Source organism: Nothobranchius furzeri, chromosome 3, assembly GCF_043380555.1.
Source record: "Nothobranchius furzeri strain GRZ-AD chromosome 3, NfurGRZ-RIMD1, whole genome shotgun sequence".
NCBI classification, from domain to species: domain Eukaryota; kingdom Metazoa; phylum Chordata; class Actinopteri; order Cyprinodontiformes; family Nothobranchiidae; genus Nothobranchius; species Nothobranchius furzeri.
In genome coordinates this window covers 36,845,151-36,870,876 of record NC_091743.1, presented here as the reverse complement: position 1 = coordinate 36,870,876, position 25,726 = coordinate 36,845,151, and positions in this window count along the sequence as shown.

Genomic DNA, 25,726 nt, shown 5'->3' with positions numbered 1-25,726 from the left:
CAGGAGAGAGGCCCAAGCAAGACGCGCCCCGAGGAGCGTCTTGCCAAATGTCAACACTGGGTCTGACTGAGCGCCTCCAGGAGAGAGGCCCAAGGAAGAAGCGCCCCGAGGAGCGTCTTGCCACATGTCAACAATGAGTCTGACTGAGCGCCTCCAGGAGAGAGGCCCAAGCAAGACGTGCCCCGAGGAGCGTCTTGACACTTGTCAACACTCGGTCTGACTGAGCGCCTCCAGGAGAGAGGCCCAAGCAAGACGTGCCCCGAGGAGCGTCTTGACACTTGTCAACACTGGGTCTGACTGAGGGCCTCCAGGAGAGAAGCCCAAGCAAGACGCGCCCCGAGGAGTGTCTTGCCACATGTCAACACTGGGTCTGACAGAGGGCCTCCAGGAGAGAGGCCCACGCAACACGCGCCCCGAGGAGCGTCTTGCCATATGTCACCACTGGGTCTGACTGAGCGCCTCCAGGAGAGAGGCCCAAGCAAGATGCGCACCGAGGAGCGTCTTGCCACATGTCAGCACTCGGTCTGACTGAGCGCCTCCAGGAGAGAGGCCCAAGCAAGACGCGCCTCGAGGAGCGTCTTGCCACATGTCAACACTGGGTCTGACAGAGGGCCTCCAGGAGAGAGGCCCAAGCAAGAGGCGCCCCGAGGAGTGTCTTGCCACATGTCACCACTGGGTCTGACAGAGGGCCTCCAGGAGAGAGGCCCAAGCAATACGCGCCCCGAGGAGCGTCTTGCCATACGTCACCACTGGGTCTGACTGAGCGCCTCCAGGAGAGAGGCCCAAGCAAGACGCGCCCCGAGGAGCGTCTTGCCACATGTCAGCACTCGGTCTGACTGAGCGCCTCCAGGAGAGAGGCCCTAGCAAGACGCGCCCCGAGGAGCGTCTTGCCACATGTCAACACTAGGTCTGACTGAGCGCCTCCAGGAGAGAGGCCCAAGCAAGAAGCGCCCCGAGGAGCGTCTTGCCTCTTGTCAACAATGGGTCTGACAGAGGGCCTCCAGGAGAGAAGCCCAGGCAAGACGCGCCCCGAGGAGCGTCTTGCCACATGTCAACAATGGGTCTGACTGAGTGGCTCCAGGAGAGAGGCCCAAGCAAGACGCGCCCCGAGGAGCGTCTTGACACTTGTCAACACAGGGTCTGACTGAGGGCCTCCATGAGAGAGGCCCAAGCAAGACGCGCCCCGAGGAGTGTCTTGCCACATGTCAACACTGGGTCTGACAGAGGGCCTCCAGGAGAGAGGCCCAAGCAAGACGCGCCCCGAGGAGTGTCTTGCCACATGTCAACACTGGGTCTGACAGAGGGCCTCCAGGAGAGAAGCCCAAGCAATACGCGCCCCGAGGAGCGTCTTGCCATATGTCACCACTGGGTCTGACTTAGCGCCGCCAGGAGAGAGGCCCAAGCAAGACGCGCCCCGAGGAGCGTCTTGCCAAATGTCAACACTGGGTCTGACTGAGCGCCTCCAGGAGAGAGGCCAAAGGAAGAAGCGCCCCGAGGAGCGTCTTGCCACATGTCAACAATGAGTCTGACTGAGCGCCTCCAGGAGAGAGGCCCAAGCAAGACATGCCCCGAGGAGCGTCTTGACACTTGTCAACACTCGGTCTGACTGAGCGCCTCCAGGAGAGAGGCCCAAGCAAGACGTGCCCCGAGGAGCGTCTTGACACTTGTCAACACTGGGTCTGACTGAGGGCCTCCAGGAGAGAAGCCCAAGCAAGACGTGCCCCGAGGAGTGTCTTGCCACATGTCAACCCTGGGTCTGACAGAGGGCCTCCAGGAGAGAGGCCCACGCAACACGCGCCCCGAGGAGCGTCTTGCCATATGTCACCACTGGGTCTGACTGAGCGCCTCCAGGAGAGAGGCCCAAGCAAGATGCGCACCGAGGAGCGTCTTGCCACATGTCAGCACTCGGTCTGACTGAGCGCCTCCAGGAGAGAGGCCCAAGCAAGACGCGCCCCGAGGAGCGTCTTGCCACATGTCAACACTGGGTCTGACAGAGGGCCTCCTGGAGAGAGGCCCAAGCAAGAGGCGCCCCGAGGAGTGTCTTGCCACATGTCACCACTGGGTCTGACAGAGGGCCTCCAGGAGAGAGGCCCAAGCAATACGCGCCCCGAGGAGCGTCTTGCCATATGTCACCACTGGGTCTGACTGAGCGCCTCCAGGAGAGAGGCCCAAGCAAGACGCGCCCCGAGGAGCGTCTTGCCACATGTCAGCACTCGGTCTGACTGAGCGCCTCCAGGAGAGAGGCCCTAGCAAGACGCGCCCCGAGGAGAGTCTTGCCACATGTCACCACTGGGTCTGACTGAGAGCCTCCAGGAGAGAGGCCCAAGCAAGACGCGCCCCGAGGAGTGTCTTGCCACATGTCAACACTGGGTCTGACTGAGCGCCTCCAGGAGAGAGGCCCAAGCAAGACGCGCACCAAGGAGCGTCTTGCCACATGTCAACACTGGGTCTGACTGAGCTCCTCCAGGAGAGAGGCCCAAGCAAGAAGCGCCCCGAGGAGAGTCTTGCCACATGTCAACACTGGGTCTGACTGAGCGCCTCCAGGAGAGAGGCCCAAGCAAGAAGCGCCCCGAGGAGCGTCTTGCCACATGTCAACAATGGGTCTGACTGAGGGCCTCCAGGAGAGAAGCCCAAGCAAGACGCGCCCCGAGGAGTGTCTTGCCACATGCCAACAATGGGTCTGACTGAGCGCCTCCAGGAGAGAGGCCCAAGCAAGACGCGCCCCGAGGAGTGTCTTGTTACATATCAACACTGGGTCTGACAGAGGGCCTCCAGGAGAGAGGCCCAAGCAATACGCGCCCCGAGGAGCGTCTTGCCATACGTCACCACTGGGTCTGACTGAGCGCCTCCAGGAGAGAGGCCCAAGCAAGACGCGCCCCGAGGAGCGTCTTGCCACATGTCAGCACTCGGTCTGACTGAGCGCCTCCAGGAGAGAGAGCCAAGCAAGACGCGCCCCTAGGAGCGTCATGCCACATGTCAACACTGGGTCTGACAGAGGGCCTCCAGGAGAGAGGCCCAAGCAAGACGCGCCCCGAGGAGTGTCTTGCCACATGTCAACACTGGGTCTGACTGAGCGCCTCCAGGAGAGAGGCCCAAGTAAGACGCGCCCCGAGGAGCGTCTTGCCCCATGTCAACACTGGGTCTGACTGAGCGCCTCCAGGAGAGAGGCCCAAGCAAGACGCGCACCGAGGAGCGTCTTGCCACATGTCAGCACTCGGTCTGACAGGGCGCCTCAAGGAGAGAGGCCCAAGCAAGACGCGCCCCTTGTAGCGTCTTGCCACATGTCAACACTGGGTCTGACAGAGGGCCTCCAGGAGAGAGGCCCAAGCAAGATGCGCCCCGAGGAGCGTCATGCCACATGTCAACACTGGGTCTGACTGAGCGCCTCCAGGAGAGAGGCCCAAGCAAGACGTGCCCCGAGGAGCGTCTTGCCACATGTCAACACTGGGTCTGACTGAGCGCCTCCAGGAGAGAGGCCCAAGCAAGAAGCGCCCCGAGGAGCGTCTTGCCACATGTCAACAATAGGTCTGACTGAGCGCCTCCAGGAGAGAAGCCCAAGCAAGACGCGCCCCGAGGAGCGTCTTGCCACATGTCAACAATGGGTCTGACTGAGCACCTCCAGGAATGAGGCCCAAGCAAGACGCGCCCCGAGGAGCGTCTTGACACTTGTCAACACTGGGTCTGACTGAGGGCCTCCATGAGAGAGGCCCAAGCAAGACGCGCCCCGAAGAGCGTCTTGCCACATGTCAACACTGGGTCTGACAGAGGGCCTCCAGGAGAGAGGCCCAAGCAAGACGCGCCCCGAGGAGTGTCTTGCCACATGTCAACACTGGGTCTGACTGAGCGCCTCCAGGAGAGAGGCCTAAGCAAGACACGCCCCGAGGAGCGTCTTGACACATGTCAACACTGGGTCTGACTGAGGGCCTCAATGAGAGAAGCCCAATCAAGACGCGCCCCGAGGAGTGTCTTGCCACATATCAACACTGGGTCTGACAGAGGGCCTCCAGGAGAGAGGCCCAAGCAATATGTGCCCCAAGGAGCGTCTTGCCACATGTCACCACTGGGTCTGACTGAGCGCCTCCAGGACAGAGGCCCAAGTAAGACGCGCCCCGAGGAGCGTCTTGCCACATGTCACCACTTGGTCTGACTGAGCGCCTCCAGGAGAGAGGCCCAAGCAAGACGCGCCCCGAGGAGCATCTTGCCACATGTCAACACTGGGTCTGACTGAGCGCCTCCAGGAGAGAGGCCCAAGCAAGACGTGCCCCGAGGAGCGTCTTGCCACATGTCAACACTAGGTCTGACTGAGCGCCTCCAGGAGAGAGGCCCAAGCGAAGAAGCGCCCCGAGGAGCGTCTTGCCTCTTGTCAACAATGGGTCTGACTGAGGGCCTCCAGGAGAGAAGCCCAAGCAAGACGCGCCCCGAGGAGCATCTTGCCACATGTCAACAATGGGTCTGACTGAGTGCCTCCAGGAGAGAGGCCCAAGCAAGACGCGCCCCGAGGAGCGTCTTGACACTTGTCAACACTGGGTCTGACTGAGGGCCTCCATGAGAGAGGCCCAAGCAAGACGCGCCCCGAGGAGTGTCTTGCCACATGTCAACACTGGGTCTGACAGAGGGCCTCCAGGAGAGAGGCCCAAGCAAGACTCGCCCCGAGGAGTGTCTCACCACATGTCACCACTGGGTCTGACTGAGCGCCTCTAGGAGAGAGGCCCAAGCAAGACGCGCCCCGAGGAGCGTCATGCCACATGACACTCCTCGGTTTGACTGAGCGCCTCCAGGAGAGAGGCCCAAGCAAGACGCGCCCCGAGGAGCGTCTTGCCACGTGTCAACACTGGGTCTGATTGAGGGCCTCCAGGAGAGAGGCCCAAACAAGACGCGCCCCGAGGAGCGTCTTGCCACATGTCAACACTGGGTCTGACAGAGGGCCTCCAGGAGAGAGGCCCAAGTAAGACGCGCCCCGAGGAGCGTCTTGCCACATGTCAACACTGGGTCTGACTGAGCGCCTCCAGGAGAGAGGCCCAAGCAAGACGCGCCCCGAGGAGCGTCTTGCCACGTGTCAACACTGGGTCTGATTGAGGGCCTCCAGGAGAGAGGCCCAAGCAAGAGGTGCCCCGAGGAGCGTCTTGCCACATGTCACCACTGGGTCTGACTGAGCGCCTCCAGGAGAGAGGCCCAAGCAAGACGCGCCCCGAGGAGCGTCTTGCCACGTGTCAACACTGGGTCTGATTGAGGGCCTCCAGGAGAGAGGCCCAAGCAAGACGTGCCCCGAGGAGCGTCTTGCCACGTGTCACCACTGGGTCTGACTGAGCGCCTCCAGGAGAGAGGCCGAAGCAAGACGCGCCCCGAGGAGCGTCTTGCCACATGTCAGCACTCGTTCTGACTGAGCGCCTCCAGGAGAGAGGCCCAAGCAAGACGCGCCCCGAGGAGCGTCTTGCCACATGTCACCACTGGGTCTGACTGAGAGCCTCCAGGAGAGAGGCCCAAGCAAGACGTGCCCCGAGGAGCGTCTTGCCACATGTCAACACTGGGTCTGACTGAGCGCCTCCAGGAGAGAGGCCCAAGTAAGACGCGCCCCGAGGAGCGTCTTGCCACATGTCAACACTGGGTCTGACTGAGCGCCTCCAGGAGAGAGGCCCAAGCAAGACGCGCCCCGAGGAGCGTCTTGACACTTGTCAACACTGGGTCTGACTGAGGGCCTCCATGAGAGAGGCCCAAGCAAGACGTGCCCCGAGAAGCGTCTTGCCACATGTCAACACTGGGTCTGACAGAGGGCCTCCAGGAGAGAGGCCCAAGCAAGACGCGCCCCGAGGAGTGTCTTGCCACATGTCACCACTGGGTCTGACTGAGCGCCTCTAGGAGAGAGGCCCAAGCAAGACGCGCCCCGAGGAGCGTCATGCCTCATGTCACTACTCGGTCTGACTGAGCGCCTCCAGGAGAGAGGCCCAAGCAAGACGCGCCCCGAGGAGTGTCTTGACACTTGTTAACACTGGGTCTGACTGAGGGCCTCCATGAGAGAAGCCCAAGCAAGACGTGCCCCGAGGAGTGTCTTGCCACATGTCAACACTGGGTCTGACAGAGGGCCTCCAGGAGAGAGGCCCAAGCAATACGCGCCCCGAGGAGCGTCTTGCCACATGTCAACACTGGGTCTGACTGAGCGCCTCCAGGAGAGAGGCCCAAGTAAGATGCGCCCCGAGGAGCGTCTTGCCACATGTCAACACTGGGTCTGACTGAGCGCCTCCAGGAGAGAGGCCCAAGCAAGACGCGCCCCGAGAAGCGTCTTGCCACATGTCAACACTGGGTCTGACTGAGGGCCTCCATGAGAGAAGCCCAAGCAACACGTGCCCCGAGGAGTGTCTTGCCACATGTCAACACTGGGTCTGACAGAGGGCCTCCAGGAGAGAGGCCCAATTAATACGCGCCCCGAGGAGCGTCTTGCCATATGTCACCACTGGGTCTGACTGAGCGCCTCCAGGAGAGAGGCCCAAGCAAGACGCGCCCCGAGGAGCGTCTTGCCACATGTCAGCACTCGGTCTGACTGAGCGCCTCCAGGAGAGAGAGCCAAGCAAGACGTGCCCCTAGGAGCGTCTTGCCACATGTCAACACTGGGTCTGACAGAGGGCCTCCAGGAGAAAGGCCCAAGCAAGACGCGCCCCGAGGAGTGTCTTGCCACATGTCAACACTGGGTCTGACAGAGGGCCTCCAGGAGAGAGGCCCAAGCAATACGCGCCCCGAGGAGCGTCTTGCCATATGTCACCACTGGGTCTGACTTAGCGCCTCCAGGAGAGAGGCCCCTCAGTCAGACCCAGTGTTGACATGTGGCAAGACGCTCCTCGGGGCGCGTCTTGCTTGGGCCTCTCTCCTGGAGGCTCTCAGTCAGACCCAGTGGTGACATGTGGTAAGACGCTCCTCGGGGCGCGTCTTGCTTGGGCCTCTCTCCTGGAGGCGCTCAGTCAGACCGAGTGCTGACATGTGGCAAGACGCTCCTCGGGGCGCGTCTTGCTTGGGCCTCTCTCCTGGAGGCGCTCAGTCAGACCCAGTGGTGACACGTGGCAAGACGCTCCTCGGGGCGCGTCTTGCTTGGGCCTCTCTCCTGGAGGCGCTCAGTCAGACCCAGTGTTGACATGTGGCAAGACGCTCCTCGGGGCGCGTCTTGCTTGGGCCTCTCTCCTGGAGACGCTCAGTCAGACCGAGTGCTGACATGTGGCAAGACGCTCCTCGGGGCGCATCTTGCTTCGGCCTCTCTCCTGGAGGCCCTCTGTCAGACCCAGTGTTGACATGTGGCAAGACGCTCCTCGGGGCACGTCTTGCTTGGGCCTCTCTCCTGGAGGCGCTCAGTCAGACCCAGTGCTGACATGTGGCAAGACGCTCCTCGGTGCGCGTCTTGCTTGGGCCTCTCTCCTGGAGGCGCTCAGTCAGACCCAGTGGTAACATATGGCAAGACGCTCCTCGGGGTGCGTGTTGCGTGGGCCTCTCTCCTGGAGGCCCTCTGTCAGACCCAGTGTTGACATGTGGCAAGACACTCCTCGGGGCGCGTCTTGCTTGGGCTTCTCTCCTGGAGGCCCTCAGTCAGACCCAGTGTTGACAAGTGTCAAGACGCTCCTCGGGGCACGTCTTTCTTGGGCCTCTCTCCTGGAGGCGCTCAGTCAGACCCATTGTTGACATGTGGCAAGACGCTCCTCGGGGTGCTTCTTGCTTGGGCCTCTCTCCTGGAGGCGCTAAGTCAGACCCAGTGTTGACATTTGGCAAGACGCTCCTCGGGGCGCGTCTTGCTTGGGCCTCTCTCCTGGAGGCGCTCAGTCAGACCCAGTGTTGACATGTGGCAAGACGCTCCTAGGGACGCGTCTTGCTTGGCTCTCTCTCCTGGAGGCGCTCAGTCAGACCGAGTGGTGACATGTGGCAAGACGCTCCTCGGGGCGTGTCTTGCTTGCGCCTCTCTCCTGGAGGCGCTCAGTCAGACCCAGTGGTGACATATGGCAAGACGCTCCTCGGGGCGCGTATTGCTTGGGCCTCTCTCCTGGAGGCCCTCTGTCAGACCCAGTGTTGACATGTGGCAAGACACTCCTCGGGGCGCGTCTTGCTTGGGCCTCTCTCCTGGAGGCCCTCTGTCAGACCCAGTGTTGACATGTGGCAAGACGCTCCTAGGGGCGCGTCTTGCTTGGCTCTCTCTCCTCGAGGCGCTCAGTCAGACCGAGTGCTGACATGTGGCAAGACGCTCCTCGGGGCGTGTCTTGCTTGGGCCTCTCTCCTGGAGGCGCTCAGTCAGACCCAGTGGTGACATATGGCAAGACGCTCCTCGGGGCGCGTATTGCTTGGGCCTCTCTCCTGGAGGCCCTCTGTCAGACCCAGTGTTGACATGTGGCAAGACACTCCTCGGGGCACGTCTTGCTTAGGCTTCTCTCATGGAGGCCCTCAGTCAGACCCAGTGTTAACAAGTGTCATGACTCTCCTCGGGGCCCGTCTTGCTTGGGCCTCTCTCCTGGAGGCGCTCAGTCAGACCGAGTAGTGACATGTGGCATGACGCTCCTCGGGGCGCGTCTTGCTTGGGCCTCTCTCCTAGAGGAGCTCAGTCAGACCCAGTGTTGACATGTGGCAAGACACTCCTCGGGGCGTGTCTTGCTTGGGCCTCTCTCCTGGAGGCCCTCTGTCAGACCCAGTGTTGACATGTAGCAAGACACTCCTCGGGGCGCATCTTGCTTGGGCCTCTCTCCTGGAGGCCCTCTGTCAGACCCAGTGTTGACATGTGGCAAGACGCTCCTAGGGGCGCGTCTTGCTTGGCTCTCTCTCCTGGAGGCGCTCAGTCAGACCGAGTGCTGACATGTGGCAAGACGCTCCTCGGGGCGTGTCTTGCTTGGGCCTCTCTCCTGGAGGCGCTCAGTCAGACCAAGTGGTGACATATGGCAAGACGGTCCTCGGGGCGCGTATTGCTTGGGCCTCTCTCCTGGAGGCCCTCTGTCAGACCCAGTGTTGACATGTGGCAAGACACTCCTCGGGGCACGTCTTGCTTAGGCTTCTCTCATGGAGGCCCTCAGTCAGACCCAGTGTTAACAAGTGTCCTGACTCTCCTCGGGGCGCGTCTTGCTTGGGCCTCTCTCCTGGAGGCGCTCAGTCAGACCGAGTAGTGACATGTGGCATGACGCTCCTCGGGGCGCGTCTTGCTTGGGCCTCTCTCCTAGAGGAGCTCAGTCAGACCCAGTGTTGATATGTGGCAAGACACTCCTCGGGGCGTGTCTTGCTTGGGCCTCTCTCCTGGAGGCCCTCTGTCAGACCCAGTGTTGACATGTAGCAAGACGCTTCTCTGGGCGTGTCTTGCTTGGGCTTCTCTCATGGATGCCCTCAGTCAGACCCAGTGTTGACAAGTGTCAAGAAGCTCCTCGGGGCGCGTCTTGCTTGGGCCTCTCTCCTGGAGGCGCTCAGTCAGACCCAGTGGTAACATATGGCAAGACGCTCCTCGGGGTGCGTGTTGCGTGGGCCTCTCTCCTGGAGGCCCTCTGTCAGACCCAGTGTTGACATGTGGCAAGACACTCCTCGGGGCGCGTCTTGCTTGGGCCTCTCTCCTAGAGGAGCTCAGTCAGACCCAGTGGTGACATGTGGCAAGACACTCCTCGGGGCGCGTCTTGCTTGGGCTTCTCTCCTGGAGGCACTCAGTCAGACCCAGTGTTGACAAGTGTCAAGACGCTCCTCGGGGCACGTCTTGCTTGGGCCTCTCTCCTGGAGGCGCTCAGTCAGACCCAGTGCTGACATGTGGCAAGACGCTCCTCGGTGCGCGTCTTGCTTGGGCCTCTCTCCTGGAGGCGCTCAGTCAGACCCAGTGGTAACATATGGCAAGACGCTCCTCGGGGTGCGTGTTGCGTGGGCCTCTCTCCTGGAGGCCCTCTGTCAGACCCAGTGTTGACATGTGGCAAGACACTCCTCGGGGCGCGTCTTGCTTGGGCTTCTCTCCTGGAGGCCCTCAGTCAGACCCAGTGTTGACAAGTGTCAAGACGCTCCTCGGGGCACGTCTTTCTTGGGCCTCTCTCCTGGAGGCGCTCAGTCAGACCCATTGTTGACATGTGGCAAGACGCTCCTCGGGGTGCTTCTTGCTTGGGCCTCTCTCCTGGAGGCGCTAAGTCAGACCCAGTGTTGACATTTGGCAAGACGCTCCTCGGGGCGCGTCTTGCTTGGGCCTCTCTCCTGGAGGCGCTCAGTCAGACCCAGTGGTGACATATGGCAAGACGCTCCTCAGGGCGCGTATTGCTTGGGCCTCTCTCCTGGAGGCCCTCTGTCAGACCCAGTGTTGACATGTGGCAAGACACTCCTCGGGGCGCGTCTTGCTTGGGCCTCTCTCCTGGAGGCCCTCTGTCAGACCCAGTGTTGACATGTGGCAAGACGCTCCTAGGGGCGCGTCTTGCTTGGCTCTCTCTCCTGGAGGCGCTCAGTCAGACCGAGTGCTGACATGTGGCAAGACGCTCCTCGGGGCGTGTCTTGCTTGGGCCTCTCTCCTGGAGGCGCTCAGTCAGACCCAGTGGTGACATATGGCAAGACGCTCCTCGGGGCGCGTATTGCTTGGGCCTCTCTCCTGGAGGCCCTCTGTCAGACCCAGTGTTGACATGTGGCAAGACACTCCTCGGGGCACGTCTTGCTTAGGCTTCTCTCATGGAGGCCCTCAGTCAGACCCAGTGTTAACAAGTGTCATGACTCTCCTCGGGGCGCGTCTTGCTTGGGCCTCTCTCCTGGAGGCGCTCAGTCAGACCGAGTAGTGACATGTGGCATGACGCTCCTCGGGGCGCGTCTTGCTTGGGCCTCTCTCCTAGAGGAGCTCAGTCAGACCCAGTGTTGACATGTGGCAAGACACTCCTCGGGGCGTGTCTTGCTTGGGCCTCTCTCCTGGAGGCCCTCTGTCAGACCCAGTGTTGACATGTAGCAAGACGCTTCTCTGGGCGTGTCTTGCTTGGGCCTCTCTCATGGAGGCCCTCAGTCAGACCCAGTGTTGACAAGTGTCAAGAAGCTCCTCGGGGCGCGTCTTGCTTGGGCCTCTCTCCTGGAGGCGCTCAGTCAGACCCAGTGTTGACATGTGGCAAGATGCTCCTCGGGGCGCGTCTTACTTGGGTCTCTCTCCTGGAGGCGCTCAGTCAGACCCAGTGTTGACATGTGGCAAGACGCTCCTCGGGGCGCGTCTTGCTTGGGCCTCTCTCCTGGAGGCTCTCAGTCAGACCCAGTGGTGACATGTGGTAAGACGCTCCTCGGGGCGCGTCTTTCTTGGGCCTCTCTCCTGGAGGCGCTCAGTCAGACCGAGTGCTGACATGTGGCAAGACGCTCCTCGGGGCGCGTCTTGCTTGGGCCTCTCTCCTGGAGGCGCTCAGTCAGACCCAGTTGTGACACGTGGCAAGACGCTCCTCGGGGCGCGTCTTGCTTGGGCCTCTCTCCTGGAGGCGCTAAGTCAGACCCAGTGTTGACATGTGGCAAGACGCTCCTCGGGGCGCGTCTTGCTTGGGCCTCTCTCCTGGAGACGCTCAGTCAGACCGAGTGCTGACATGTGGCAAGACGCTCCTCGGGGCGCATCTTGCTTCGGCCTCTCTCCTGGAGGCCCTCTGTCAGACCCAGTGTTGACATGTGGCAAGACGCTCCTCGGTGCTCGTCTTGCTTGGGCCTCTCTCCTGGAGGCGCTCAGTCAGACCCAGTGGTAACATATGGCAAGATGCTCCTCGGGGTGCGTGTTGCGTGGGCCTCTCTCCTGGAGGCGCTAAGTCAGACCCAGTGTTGACATTTGGCAAGACGCTCCTCGGGGCGCGTCTTGCTTGGGCCTCTCTCCTGGAGGCGCTCAGTCAGACCCAGTGTTGACATGTGGCAAGACGCTCCTAGGGACGCGTCTTGCTTGGCTCTCTCTCCTGGAGGCGCTCAGTCAGACCGAGTGCTGACATGTGGCAAGACGCTCCTCGGGGCGTGTCTTGCTTGGGCCTCTCTCCTGGAGGCCCTCTGTCAGACCCAGTGTTGACATGTGGCAAGACACTCCTCGGGGCGCGTCTTGCTTGGGCCTCTCTCCTGGAGGCGCTCAGTCAGACCCAGTGTTGACATGTGGCAAGACGCTCCTCGGGGCGCGTCTTGCTTGGGCCTCTCTCCTGGAGACGCTCAGTCAGACCGAGTGCTGACATGTGGCAAGACGCTCCTCGGGGCGCATCTTGCTTCGGCCTCTCTCCTGGAGGCCCTCTGTCAGACCCAGTGTTGACATGTGGCAAGACGCTCCGCGGGGCACGTCTTGCTTGGGCCTCTCTCCTGGAGGCGCTCAGTCAGACCCAGTGCTGACATGTGGCAAGACGCTCCTCGGTGCGCGTCTTGCTTGGGCCTCTCTCCTGGAGGCGCTCAGTCAGACCCAGTGGTAACATATGGCAAGACGCTCCTCGGGGTGCGTGTTGCGTGGGCCTCTCTCCTGGAGGCCCTCTGTCAGACCCAGTGTTGACATGTGGCAAGACACTCCTCGGGGCGCGTCTTGCTTGGGCTTCTCTCCTGGAGGCCCTCAGTCAGACCCAGTGTTGACAAGTGTCAAGACGCTCCTCGGGGCACGTCTTTCTTGGGCCTCTCTCCTGGAGGCGCTCAGTCAGACCCATTGTTGACATGTGGCAAGACGCTCCTCGGGGTGCTTCTTGCTTGGGCCTCTCTCCTGGAGGCGCTAAGCCAGACCCAGTGTTGACATTTGGCAAGACGCTCCTCGGGGCGCGTCTTGCTTGGGCATCTCTCCTGGAGGCGCTCAGTCAGACCCAGTGTTGACATGTGGCAAGACGCTCCTAGGGACGCGTCTTGCTTGGCTCTCTCTCCTGGAGGCGCTCAGTCAGACCGAGTGGTGACATGTGGCAAGACGCTCCTCGGGGCGTGTCTTGCTTGCGCCTCTCTCCTGGAGGCGCTCAGTCAGACCCAGTGGTGACATATGGCAAGACGCTCCTCGGGGCGCGTATTGCTTGGGCCTCTCTCCTGGAGGCCCTCTGTCAGACCCAGTGTTGACATGTGGCAAGACACTCCTCGGGGCGCGTCTTGCTTGGGCCTCTCTCCTGGAGGCCCTCTGTCAGACCCAGTGTTGACATGTGGCAAGACGCTCCTAGGGGCGCGTCTTGCTTGGCTCTCTCTCCTCGAGGCGCTCAGTCAGACCGAGTGCTGACATGTGGCAAGACGCTCCTCGGGGCGTGTCTTGCTTGGGCCTCTCTCCTGGAGGCGCTCAGTCAGACCCAGTGGTGACATATGGCAAGACGCTCCTCGGGGCGCGTATTGCTTGGGCCTCTCTCCTGGAGGCCCTCTGTCAGACCCAGTGTTGACATGTGGCAAGACACTCCTCGGGGCACGTCTTGCTTAGGCTTCTCTCATGGAGGCCCTCAGTCAGACCCAGTGTTAACAAGTGTCATGACTCTCCTCGGGGCCCGTCTTGCTTGGGCCTCTCTCCTGGAGGCGCTCAGTCAGACCGAGTAGTGACATGTGGCATGACGCTCCTCGGGGCGCGTCTTGCTTGGGCCTCTCTCCTAGAGGAGCTCAGTCAGACCCAGTGTTGACATGTGGCAAGACACTCCTCGGGGCGTGTCTTGCTTGGGCCTCTCTCCTGGAGGCCCTCTGTCAGACCCAGTGTTGACATGTAGCAAGACACTCCTCGGGGCGCATCTTGCTTGGGCCTCTCTCCTGGAGGCCCTCTGTCAGACCCAGTGTTGACATGTGGCAAGACGCTCCTAGGGGCGCGTCTTGCTTGGCTCTCTCTCCTGGAGGCGCTCAGTCAGACCGAGTGCTGACATGTGGCAAGACGCTCCTCGGGGCGTGTCTTGCTTGGGCCTCTCTCCTGGAGGCGCTCAGTCAGACCAAGTGGTGACATATGGCAAGACGCTCCTCGGGGCGCGTATTGCTTGGGCCTCTCTCCTGGAGGCCCTCTGTCAGACCCAGTGTTGACATGTGGCAAGACACTCCTCGGGGCACGTCTTGCTTAGGCTTCTCTCATGGAGGCCCTCAGTCAGACCCAGTGTTAACAAGTGTCATGACTCTCCTCGGGGCGCGTCTTGCTTGGGCCTCTCTCCTGGAGGCGCTCAGTCAGACCGAGTAGTGACATGTGGCATGACGCTCCTCGGGGCGCGTCTTGCTTGGGCCTCTCTCCTAGAGGAGCTCAGTCAGACCCAGTGTTGATATGTGGCAAGACACTCCTCGGGGCGTGTCTTGCTTGGGCCTCTCTCCTGGAGGCCCTCTGTCAGACCCAGTGTTGACATGTAGCAAGACGCTTCTCTGGGCGTGTCTTGCTTGGGCTTCTCTCATGGATGCCCTCAGTCAGACCCAGTGTTGACAAGTGTCAAGAAGCTCCTCGGGGCGCGTCTTGCTTGGGCCTCTCTCCTGGAGGCGCTCAGTCAGACCCAGTGGTAACATATGGCAAGACGCTCCTCGGGGTGCGTGTTGCGTGGGCCTCTCTCCTGGAGGCCCTCTGTCAGACCCAGTGTTGACATGTGGCAAGACACTCCTCGGGGCGCGTCTTGCTTGGGCCTCTCTCCTAGAGGAGCTCAGTCAGACCCAGTGGTGACATGTGGCAAGACACTCCTCGGGGCGCGTCTTGCTTGGGCTTCTCTCCTGGAGGCACTCAGTCAGACCCAGTGTTGACAAGTGTCAAGACGCTCCTCGGGGCACGTCTTGCTTGGGCCTCTCTCCTGGAGGCGCTCAGTCAGACCCAGTGCTGACATGTGGCAAGACGCTCCTCGGTGCGCGTCTTGCTTGGGCCTCTCTCCTGGAGGCGCTCAGTCAGACCCAGTGGTAACATATGGCAAGACGCTCCTCGGGGTGCGTGTTGCGTGGGCCTCTCTCCTGGAGGCCCTCTGTCAGACCCAGTGTTGACATGTGGCAAGACACTCCTCGGGGCGCGTCTTGCTTGGGCTTCTCTCCTGGAGGCCCTCAGTCAGACCCAGTGTTGACAAGTGTCAAGACGCTCCTCGGGGCACGTCTTTCTTGGGCCTCTCTCCTGGAGGCGCTCAGTCAGACCCATTGTTGACATGTGGCAAGACGCTCCTCGGGGTGCTTCTTGCTTGGGCCTCTCTCCTGGAGGCGCTAAGTCAGACCCAGTGTTGACATTTGGCAAGACGCTCCTCGGGGCGCGTCTTGCTTGGGCCTCTCTCCTGGAGGCGCTCAGTCAGACCCAGTGGTGACATATGGCAAGACGCTCCTCAGGGCGCGTATTGCTTGGGCCTCTCTCCTGGAGGCCCTCTGTCAGACCCAGTGTTGACATGTGGCAAGACACTCCTCGGGGCGCGTCTTGCTTGGGCCTCTCTCCTGGAGGCCCTCTGTCAGACCCAGTGTTGACATGTGGCAAGACGCTCCTAGGGGCGCGTCTTGCTTGGCTCTCTCTCCTGGAGGCGCTCAGTCAGACCGAGTGCTGACATGTGGCAAGACGCTCCTCGGGGCGTGTCTTGCTTGGGCCTCTCTCCTGGAGGCGCTCAGTCAGACCCAGTGGTGACATATGGCAAGACGCTCCTCGGGGCGCGTATTGCTTGGGCCTCTCTCCTGGAGGCCCTCTGTCAGACCCAGTGTTGACATGTGGCAAGACACTCCTCGGGGCACGTCTTGCTTAGGCTTCTCTCATGGAGGCCCTCAGTCAGACCCAGTGTTAACAAGTGTCATGACTCTCCTCGGGGCGCGTCTTGCTTGGGCCTCTCTCCTGGAGGCGCTCAGTCAGACCGAGTAGTGACATGTGGCATGACGCTCCTCGGGGCGCGTCTTGCTTGGGCCTCTCTCCTAGAGGAGCTCAGTCAGACCCAGTGTTGACATGTGGCAAGACACTCCTCGGGGCGTGTCTTGCTTGGGCCTCTCTCCTGGAGGCCCTCTGTCAGACCCAGTGTTGACATGTAGCAAGACGCTTCTCTGGGCGTGTCTTGCTTGGGCCTCTCTCATGGAGGCCCTCAGTCAGACCCAGTGTTGACAAGTGTCAAGAAGCTCCTCGGGGCGCGTCTTGCTTGGGCCTCTCTCCTGGAGGCGCTCAGTCAGACCCAGTGTTGACATGTGGCAAGATGCTCCTCGGGGCGCGTCTTACTTGGGTCTCTCTCCTGGAGGCGCTCATTCAGACCCAGTGTTGACATGTGGCAAGACGCTCCTCGGGGCGCGTCTTGCTTGGGCCTCTCTCCTGGAGGCTCTCAGTCAGACCCAGTGGTGACATGTGGTAAGACGCTCCTCGGGGCGCGTCTTTCTTGGGCCTCTCTCCTGGAGGCGCTCAGTCAGACCGAGTGCTGACATGTGGCAAGACGCTCCTCGGGGCGCGTCTTGCTTGGGCCTCTCTCCTGCAGGCGCTCAGTCAGACCCAGTTGTGACACGTGGCAAGACGCTCCTCGGGGCGCGTCTTGCTTGGGCCTCTCTCCTGGAGGCGCTAAGTCAGACCCAGTGTTGACATGTGGCAAGACGCTCCTCGGGGCGCGTCTTGCTTGGGCCTCTCTCCTGGAGACGCTCAGTCAGACCGAGTGCTGACATGTGGCAAGACGCTCCTCGGGGCGCATCTTGCTTCGGCCTCTCTCCTGGAGGCCCTCTGTCAGACCCAGTGTTGACATGTGGCAAGACGCTCCTCGGGGCACGTCTTGCTTGGGCCTCTCTCCTGGAGGCGCTCAGTCAGACCCAGTGCTGACATGTGGCAAGACGCTCCTCGGTGCTCGTCTTGCTTGGGCCTCTCTCCTGGAGGCGCTCAGTCAGACCCAGTGGTAACATATGGCAAGATGCTCCTCGGGGTGCGTGTTGCGTGGGCCTCTCTCCTGGAGGCGCTAAGTCAGACCCAGTGTTGACATTTGGCAAGACGCTCCTCGGGGCGCGTCTTGCTTGGGCCTCTCTCCTGGAGGCGCTCAGTCAGACCCAGTGTTGACATGTGGCAAGACGCTCCTAGGGACGCGTCTTGCTTGGCTCTCTCTCCTGGAGGCGCTCAGTCAGACCGAGTGCTGACATGTGGCAAGACGCTCCTCGGGGCGTGTCTTGCTTGGGCCTCTCTCCTGGAGGCGCTCAGTCAGACCCAGTGGTGACATATGGCAAGACGCTCCTCGGGGCGCGTATTGCTTGGGCCTCTCTCCTGGAGGCCCTCTGTCAGACCCAGTGTTGACATGTGGCAAGACACTCCTCGGGGCGCGTCTTGCTTGGGCCTCTCTCCTGGAGGCCCTCTGTCAGACCCAGTGTTGACATGTGGCAAGACGCTCCTAGGGGCGCGTCTTGCTTGGCTCTCTCTCCTGGAGGCGCTCAGTCAGACCGAGTGCTGACATGTGGCAAGACGCTCCTCGGGGCGTGTCTTGCTTGGGCCTCTCTCCTGGAGGCGCTCAGTCAGACCCAGTGGTGACATATGGCAAGACGCTCCTCGGGGCGCGTATTGCTTGGGCCTCTCTCCTGGAGGCCCTCTGTCAGACCCAGTGTTGACATGTGGCAAGACACTCCTCGGGGCACGTCTTGCTTAGGCTTCTCTCATGGAGGCCCTCAGTCAGACCCAGTGTTAACAAGTGTCATGACTCTCCTCGGGGCGCGTCTTGCTTGGGCCTCTCTCCTGGAGGCGCTCAGTCAGACCGAGTAGTGACATGTGGCATGACGCTCCTCGGGGCGCGTCTTGCTTGGGCCTCTCTCCTAGAGGAGCTCGGTCAGACCCAGTGTTGACATGTGGCAAGACACTCCTCGGGGCGTGTCTTGCTTGGGCCTCTCTCCTGGAGGCCCTCTGTCAGACCCAGTGTTGACATGTAGCAAGACACTCCTCGGGGCGCGTCTTGCTTGGGCCTCTCTCCTGGAGGCCCTCTGTCAGACCCAGTGTTGACATGTGGCAAGACGCTCCTAGGGGCGCGTCTTGCTTGGCTCTCTCTCCTGGAGGCGCTCAGTCAGACCGAGTGCTGACATGTGGCAAGACGCTCCTCGGGGCGTGTCTTGCTTGGGCCTCTCTCCTGGAGGCGCTCAGTCAGACCAAGTGGTGACATATGGCAAGACGCTCCTCGGGGCGCGTATTGCTTGGGCCTCTCTCCTGGAGGCCCTCTGTCAGACCCAGTGTTGACATGTGGCAAGACACTCCTTGGGGCACGTCTTGCTTAGGCTTCTCTCATGGAGGCCCTCAGTCAGACCCAGTGTTAACAAGTGTCATGACTCTCCTCGGGGCGCGTCTTGCTTGGGCCTCTCTCCTGGAGGCGCTCAGTCAGACCGAGTAGTGACATGTGGCATGACGCTCCTCGGGGCGCGTCTTGCTTGGGCCTCTCTCCTAGAGGAGCTCAGTCAGACCCAGTGTTGACATGTGGCAAGACACTCCTCGGGGCGTGTCTTGCTTGGGCCTCTCTCCTGGAGGCCCTCTGTCAGACCCAGTGTTGACATGTAGCAAGACGCTTCTCTGGGCGTGTCTTGCTTGGGCCTCTCTCATGGAGGCCCTCAGTCAGACCCAGTGTTGACAAGTGTCAAGAAGCTCCTCGGGGCGCGTCTTGCTTGGGCCTCTCTCCTGGAGGCGCTCAGTCAGACCCAGTGGTAACATATGGCAAGACGCTCCTCGGGGTGCGTGTTGCGTGGACCTCTCTCCTGGAGGCCCTCTGTCAGACCCAGTGTTGACATGTGGCAAGACACTCCTCGGGGCGCGTCTTTCTTGGGCCTCTCTCCTGGAGGCGCTCAGTCAGACCCATTGTTGACATGTGGCAAGACGCTCCTCGGGGTGCTTCTTGCTTGGGCCTTTCTCCTGGAGGCGCTAAGTCAGACCCAGTGTTGACATTTGGCAAGACGCTCCTCGGGGCGCGTCTTGCTTGGGCCTCTCTCCTGGAGGCGCTCAGTCAGACCCAGTGTTGACATGTGGCAAGACGCTCCTAGGGACGCGTCTTGCTTGGCTCTCTCTCCTGGAGGCGCTCAGTCAGACCGAGTGCTGACATGTGGCAAGACGCTCCTCGGGGCGTGTCTTGCTTGGGCCTCTCACCTGGAGGCGCTCAGTCAGACCCAGTGGTGACATATGGCAAGACGCTCCTCGGGGCGCGTATTGCTTGGGCCTCTCTCCTGGAGGCCCTCTGTCAGACCCAGTGTTGACATGTGGCAAGACACTCCTCGGGGCGCGTCTTGCTTGGGCCTCTCTCCTGGAGGCCCTCTGTCAGACCCAGTGTTGACATGTGGCAAGACGCTCCTAGGGGCGCGTCTTGCTTGGCTCTCTCTCCTGGAGGCGCTCAGTCAGACCGAGTGCTGACATGTGGCAAGACGCTCCTCGGGGCGTGTCTTGCTTGGGCCTCTCTCCTGGAGGCGCTCAGTCAGACCCAGTGGTGACATATGGCAAGACGCTCCTCGGGGCGCGTCTTGCTTGGGCCTCTCTCCTGGAGGCGCTCAGTCAGACCGAGTAGTGACATGTGGCATGACGCTCCTCGGGGCGCGTCTTGCTTGGGCCTCTCTCCTAGAGGAGCTCAGTCAGACCCAGTGTTGACATGTGGCAAGACACTCCTCGGGGCGTGTCTTGCTTGGGCCTCTCTCCTGGAGGCCCTCTGTCAGACCCAGTGTTGACATGTAGCAAGACACTCCTCGGGGCGCGTCTTGCTTGGGCCTCTCTCCTGGAGGCCCTCTGTCAGACCCAGTGTTGACATGTGGCAAGACGCTCCTAGGGGCGCGTCTTGCTTGGCTCTCTCTCCTGGAGACGCTCAGTCAGACCGAGTGCTGACATGTGGCAAGACGCTCCTCGGGGCGTGTCTTGCTTGGGCCTCTCTCCTGGAGGCGCTCAGTCAGACCCAGTGGTGACATATGGCAAGATGCTCCTCGGGGCGCGTATTGCTTGGGCCTCTCTCCTGGAGGCCCTCTGTCAGACCCAGTGTTGACATGTGGCAAGACACTCCTCGGGGCACGTCTTGCTTAGGCTTCTCTCATGGAGGCCCTCAGTCAGACCCAGTGTTAACAAGTGTCATGACTCTCCTCGGGGCGCGTCTTGCTTGGGCCTCTCTCCTGGAGGCGCTCAGTCAGACCGAGTAGTGACATGTGGCATGACGCTCCTCGGGGCGCGTCTTGCTTGGGCCTCTCTCCTAGAGGAGCTCAGTCAGACCCAGTGTTGACATGTGGCAAGACACTCCTCGGGGCGTGTCTTGCTTGGGCCTCTCTCCTGGAGGCCCTCTGTCAGACCCAGTGTTGACATGTAGCAAGACGCTTCTCTGGGCGTGTCTTGTTTGGGCCTCTCTCATGGAGGCCCTCAGTCAGACCCAGTGTTGACAAGTGTCAAGAAGCTCCTCGGGGCGCGTCTTGCTTGGGCCTCTCTCCTGGAGGCGCTCAGTCAGACCCAGTGTTGACATGTGGCAAGATGCTCCTCGGGGCGCGTCTTACTTGGGTCTCTCTCCTGGAGGCGCTCAGTCAGACCCAGTGTTGACATGTGGCAAGACGCTCCTCGGGGCGCGTCTTGCTTGGGCCTCTCTCCTGGGGCTCTCAGTCAGACCCAGTGGTGACATGTGGTAAGACGCTCCTCGGGGCGCGTCTTGCTTGGGCCTCTCTCCTGGAGGCGCTCAGTCAGACCGAGTGCTGACATGTGGCAAGACGCTCCTCAGGGCGCGTCTTGCTTGGGCCTCTCTCCTGGAGGCGCTCAGTCAGACCCAGTGGTGACACGTGGCAAGACGCTCCTCGGGGCGCGTCTTGCTTGGGCCTCTCTCCTGGAGGCGCTCAGTCAGACCCAGTGTTGACATGTGGCAAGACGCTCCTCGGGGCGCGTCTTGCTTGGGCCTCTCTCCTGGAGACGCTCAGTCAGACCGAGTGCTGACATGTGGCAAGACGCTCCTCGGGGCGCATCTTGCTTCGGCCTCTCTCCTGGAGGCCCTCTGTCAGACCCAGTGTTGACATGTGGCAAGACGCTCCTCGGGGTGCGTCTTGCTTGGGCCTCTCTCCTGGAGGCCCTCAATCAGACCCAATGTTGACACGTGGCAAGACGCTCCTCGGGGCGCGTCTTGCTTGGGCCTCTCTCCTGGAGGCGCTCAGTCAAACCGAGTAGTGACATGGGGCATGACGCTCCTCGGGGCGCGTCTTGCTTGGGCCTCTCTCCTAGAGGCGCTCAGTCAGACCCAGTGGTGACATATGGCAAGACGCTCCTCGGGGCGCGTGTTGCGTGGGCCTCTCTCCTGGAGGCCCTCTGTCAGACCCAGTGTTGACAAGTGTCAAGACGCTCCTCGGGGCATGTCTTTCTTGGGCCTCTCTCCTGGAGGCGCTCAGTCAGACCCATTGTTGACATGTGGCAAGACGCTCCTCGGGGCGCTTCTTGCTTGGGCCTCTCTCCTGGAGGCGCTAAGTCAGACCCAGTGTTGACATTTGGCAAGACGCTCCTCGGGGCGTGTCTTGCTTGGGCCTCTCTCCTGGAGGCCCTCTGTCAGACCCAGTGGTGACATGTGGCAAGACACTCCTCGGGGCGCGTATTGCTTGGGCCTCTCTCCTGGAGGCCCTCTGTCAGACCCAGTGTTGACATGTGGCAAGACACTCCTCGGGGCACGTCTTGCTTAGGCTTCTCTCATGGAGGCCCTCAGTCAGACACAGTGTTAACAAGTGTCATGACACTCCTCGGGGCTCGTCTTGCTTGGGCCTCTCTCCTGGAGGCGCTCAGTCAGACCGAGTAGTGACATGTGGCATGACGCTCCTCGGAGCGCATCTTGCTTGGGCCTCTCTCCTAGAGGAGCTCAGTCAGACCCAGTGGTGACATGTGGCAAGACACTCCTCGGGGCGCGTCTTGCTTGGGCTTCTCTCCTGGAGGCCCTCAGTCAGACCCAGTGTTGACAAGTGTCAAGATGCTCCTCGGGGCACGTCTTGCTTGGGCCTCTCTCCTGGAGGCGCTCAGTCAGACCGAGTGCTGACATGTGGCAAGACGCTCCTCGGTGCGCGTCTTGCTTGGGCCTCTCTCCTGGAGGCGCTCAGTCAGATCCAGTGGTAACATATGGCAAGACGCTCCTCGGGGTGCGTGTTGCGTGGGCCTCTCTCCTGGAGGCCCTCTGTCAGACCCAGTGTTGACATGTGGCAAGACACTCCTCGGGGCGGGTCTTGCTTGGGCTTCTCTCCTGGAGGCCCTCAGTCAGACCCAGTGTTGACAAGTGTCAAGACGCTCCTCGGGGCATGTCTTTCTTGGGCCTCTCTCCTGGAGGCGCTCAGTCAGACCCATTGTTGACATGTGGCAAGACGCTCCTCGGGACGCTTCTTGCTTGGGCCTCTCTCCTGGAGGCGCTAAGTCAGACCCAGTGTTGACATTTGGCAAGACGCTCCTCGGGGCGTGTCTTGCTTGGGCCTCTCTCCTGGAGGCCCTCTGTCAGACCCAGTGGTGACATGTGGCAAGACACTCCTCGGGGCGCGTATTGCTTGGGCCTCTCTCCTGGAGGCCCTCTGTCAGACCCAGTGTTGACATGTGGCAAGACACTCCTCGGGGCACGTCTTGCTTAGGCTTCTCTCATGGAGGCCCTCAGTCAGACACAGTGTTAACAAGTGTCATGACACTCCTCGGGGCTCGTCTTGCTTGGGCCTCTCTCCTGGAGGCGCTCAGTCAGACCCAGTGGTGACATATGGCAAGACGCTCCTCGGGGCGCGTATTGCTTGGGCCTCTCTCCTGGAGGCCCTCTGTCACAACCAGTGGTGACATGTGACAAGACACTCCTAGGGGCGCGCCTTGCTTGGGCCTCTCTCCTGGAGGCGCTCAGTCAGACCGAGTGCTGACATGTGGCAAGACGCTCCTCGGTGCGCGTCTTGCTTGGGCCTCTCTCCTGGAGGCGCTCAGTCAGACCCAGTGGTGACATATGGCAAGACGCTCCTCGGGGCGCGTGTTGCGTGGGCCTCTCTCCTGGAGGCCCTCTGTCAGACCCAGTGTTGACATGTGGCAAGACACTCCTCGGGGCGCGTCTTGCTTGGGCTTCTCTCCTGGAGGCCCTCAGTCAGACCCAGTGTTGACAAGTGTCAAGACGCTCCTCGGGGCACGTCTTGCTTGGGCCTCTCTCCTGGAGGCGCTCAGTAAGACCGAGTGCTGACATGTGGCAAGACGCTCCTCGGTGCGCGTCTTGCTTGGGCCTCTCTCCTGGAGGCGCTCAGTCAGACCCAGTGGTAACATATGGCAAGACGCTCCTCGGGGTGCGTGTTGCGTGGGCCTCTCTCCTGGAGGCCCTCTGTCAGACCCAGTGTTGACATGTGGCAAGACACTCCTCGGGGCGCGTCTTGCTTGGGCTTCTCTCCTGGAGGCCCTCAGTCAGACCCAGTGTTGACAAGTGTCAAGACGCTCCTCGGGGCACGTCTTTCTTGGGCCTCTCTCCTGGAGGCGCTCAGTCAGACCCATTGTTGACATGTGGCAAGACGCTCCTCGGGGTGCTTCTTGCTTGGGCTTCTCTCCTGGAGGCGCTAAGTCAGACCCAGTGTTGACATTTGGCAAGACGCTCCTCGGGGCGCGTCTTGCTTGGGCCTCTCTCCTGGAGGCGCTCAGTCAGACCCAGTGGTGACGTATGGCAAGACGCTCCTCAGGGCGCGTATTGCTTGGGCCTCTCTCCTGGAGGCCCTCTGTCAGACCCAGTGTTGACATGTGGCAAGACACTCCTCGGGGCGCGTCTTGCTTGGGCCTCTCTCCTGGAAGCACTCAGTCAGACCCATTATTGACAAGTGTCAAGACGCTCCTCTGGGCGCGTCTTGCTTGGGCCTCTCTCCTGGAGGCACTCAGTCAGACCCATTGTTGACATGTGGCAAGACGCTCCTCGGGGCGCGTCTTGCTTGGGCTTCTCTCCTGGAGGCCCTCAGTCAGACCCATTGTTGACAGGGGGCAAGACGCTCCTCGGGGCGCTTCTTGCTTGGGCTTCTCTCCTGGAGGCGCTCAGTCAGACCCAGTGTTGACATGTGGCAAGACGCTCCTCGGGGCACGTCTTGCTTGGGCCTCTCTCCAGGAGGCGCTCAGTCAGACCCAGTGTTGACATGTGGCAAGACGCTCCTCGGGGCACGTCTTGCTTGGGCCTCTCTCCTGGAGGCGCTCAGTCAGACCCAGTGGTGACATGTGGCAAGACGCTCCTCGGGGCGCGTCTTACTTGGGCCTCTCTCCTGGAGGCGCTCAGTCAGACCCAGTGGTGACATGTGGCAAGACGCTCCTCGGGGCACGTATTGCTTGGGCCTCTCTCCTGGAGGCCGTCTGTCAGACCCAGTGTTGACATGTGGCAAGATGCTCCTCGGGGCGCATCTTGCTTGGGCTTCTCTCATTGAGGCCCTCAGTCAGACCCAGTGTTGACATGTGTCAAGACGCTCCTCGGGGCGTGTCTTGCTTGGGCCTCTCTCCTGGAGGCGCTCAGAAAGACCCAGTGTTGACATGTGGCAAGACACTCCTCGGGGCGCGTCTTGCTTGGGCCTCTCTCCTGGAGGTGCTCTGTCAGACCCAGTGTTGACATGTGGCAAGACGCTCCTCGGGGCGCGTCTTGCTTGGGCCTCTCTCATGGAGGCCCTCTGTCAGACCCAGTGTTGACAAGTGTCAAGACGCTCCTCGGGGCGCGTCTTGCTTGGGCCTCATTCCTGGAGGCGCTCAGTCAGACCCATTGTTGACATGTGGCAAGATGCTCCTCGGGGCGCGTCTTGCTTGGGCTTCTCTCCTGGAGGCGCTCAGTCAGACCCAGTGTTGACATGTGGCAAGACGCTCCTCGGGGCGCGTCTTGCTTGGGCCTCTCTCCTGGAGGCCCTCAATCAGACCCAATGTTGACACGTGGCAAGACGCTCCTCGGGGCGCGTCTTGCTTGGGCCTCTCTCCTGGAGGCGCTCAGTCAAACCGAGTAGTGACATGGGGCATGACGCTCCTCGGGGCGCGTCTTGCTTGGGCCTCTCTCCTAGAGGCGCTCAGTCAGACCCAGTGGTGACATATGGCAAGACGCTCCTCGGGGCGCGTGTTGCGTGGGCCTCTCTCCTGGAGGCCCTCTGTCAGACCCAGTGTTGACATGTGGCAAGACACTCCTCGGGGCGCGTCTTGCTTGGGCTTCTCTCCTGGAGGCCCTCAGTCAGACCCAGTGTTGACAAGTGTCAAGACGCTCCTCGGGGCACGTCTTGCTTGGGCCTCTCTCCTGGAGGCGCTCAGTCAGACCGAGTGCTGACATGTGGCAAGACGCTCCTCGGTGCGCGTCTTGCTTGGGCCTCTCTCCTGGAGGCGCTCAGTCAGACCCAGTGGTAACATATGGCAAGACGCTCCTCGGGGTGCGTGTTGCGTGGGCCTCTCTCCTGGAGGCCCTCTGTCAGACCCAGTGTTGACATGTGGCAAGACACTCCTCGGGGCGCGTCTTGCTTGGGCTTCTCTCCTGGAGGCCCTCAGTCAGACCCAGTGTTGACAAGTGTCAAGACGCTCCTCGGGGCACGTCTTTCTTGGGCCTCTCTCCTGGAGGCGCTCAGTCAGACCCATTGTTGACATGTGGCAAGACGCTCCTCGGGGCGCTTCTTGCTTGGGCCTCTCTCCTGGAGGCGCTAAGTCAGACCCAGTGTTGACATTTGGCAAGACGCTCCTCGGGGCGCGTCTTGCTTGGGCCTCTCTCCTGGAGGCGCTCAGTCAGACCCAGTGGTGACATATGGCAAGACGCTCCTCAGGGCGCGTATTGCTTGGGCCTCTCTCCTGGAGGCCCTCCTTCAGACCCAGTGTTGACATGTGGCAAGACACTCCTCGGGGCGCGTCTTGCTTGGGCCTCTCTCCTGGAGGCCCTCTGTCAGACCCAGTGTTGACATGTGGCAAGACGCTCCTAGGGGCGCGTCTTGCTTGGCTCTCTCTCCTGGAGGCGCTCAGTCAGACCGAGTGCTGTCATGTGGCAAGACGCTCCTCGGGGCGTGTCTTGCTTGGGCCTCTCTCCTG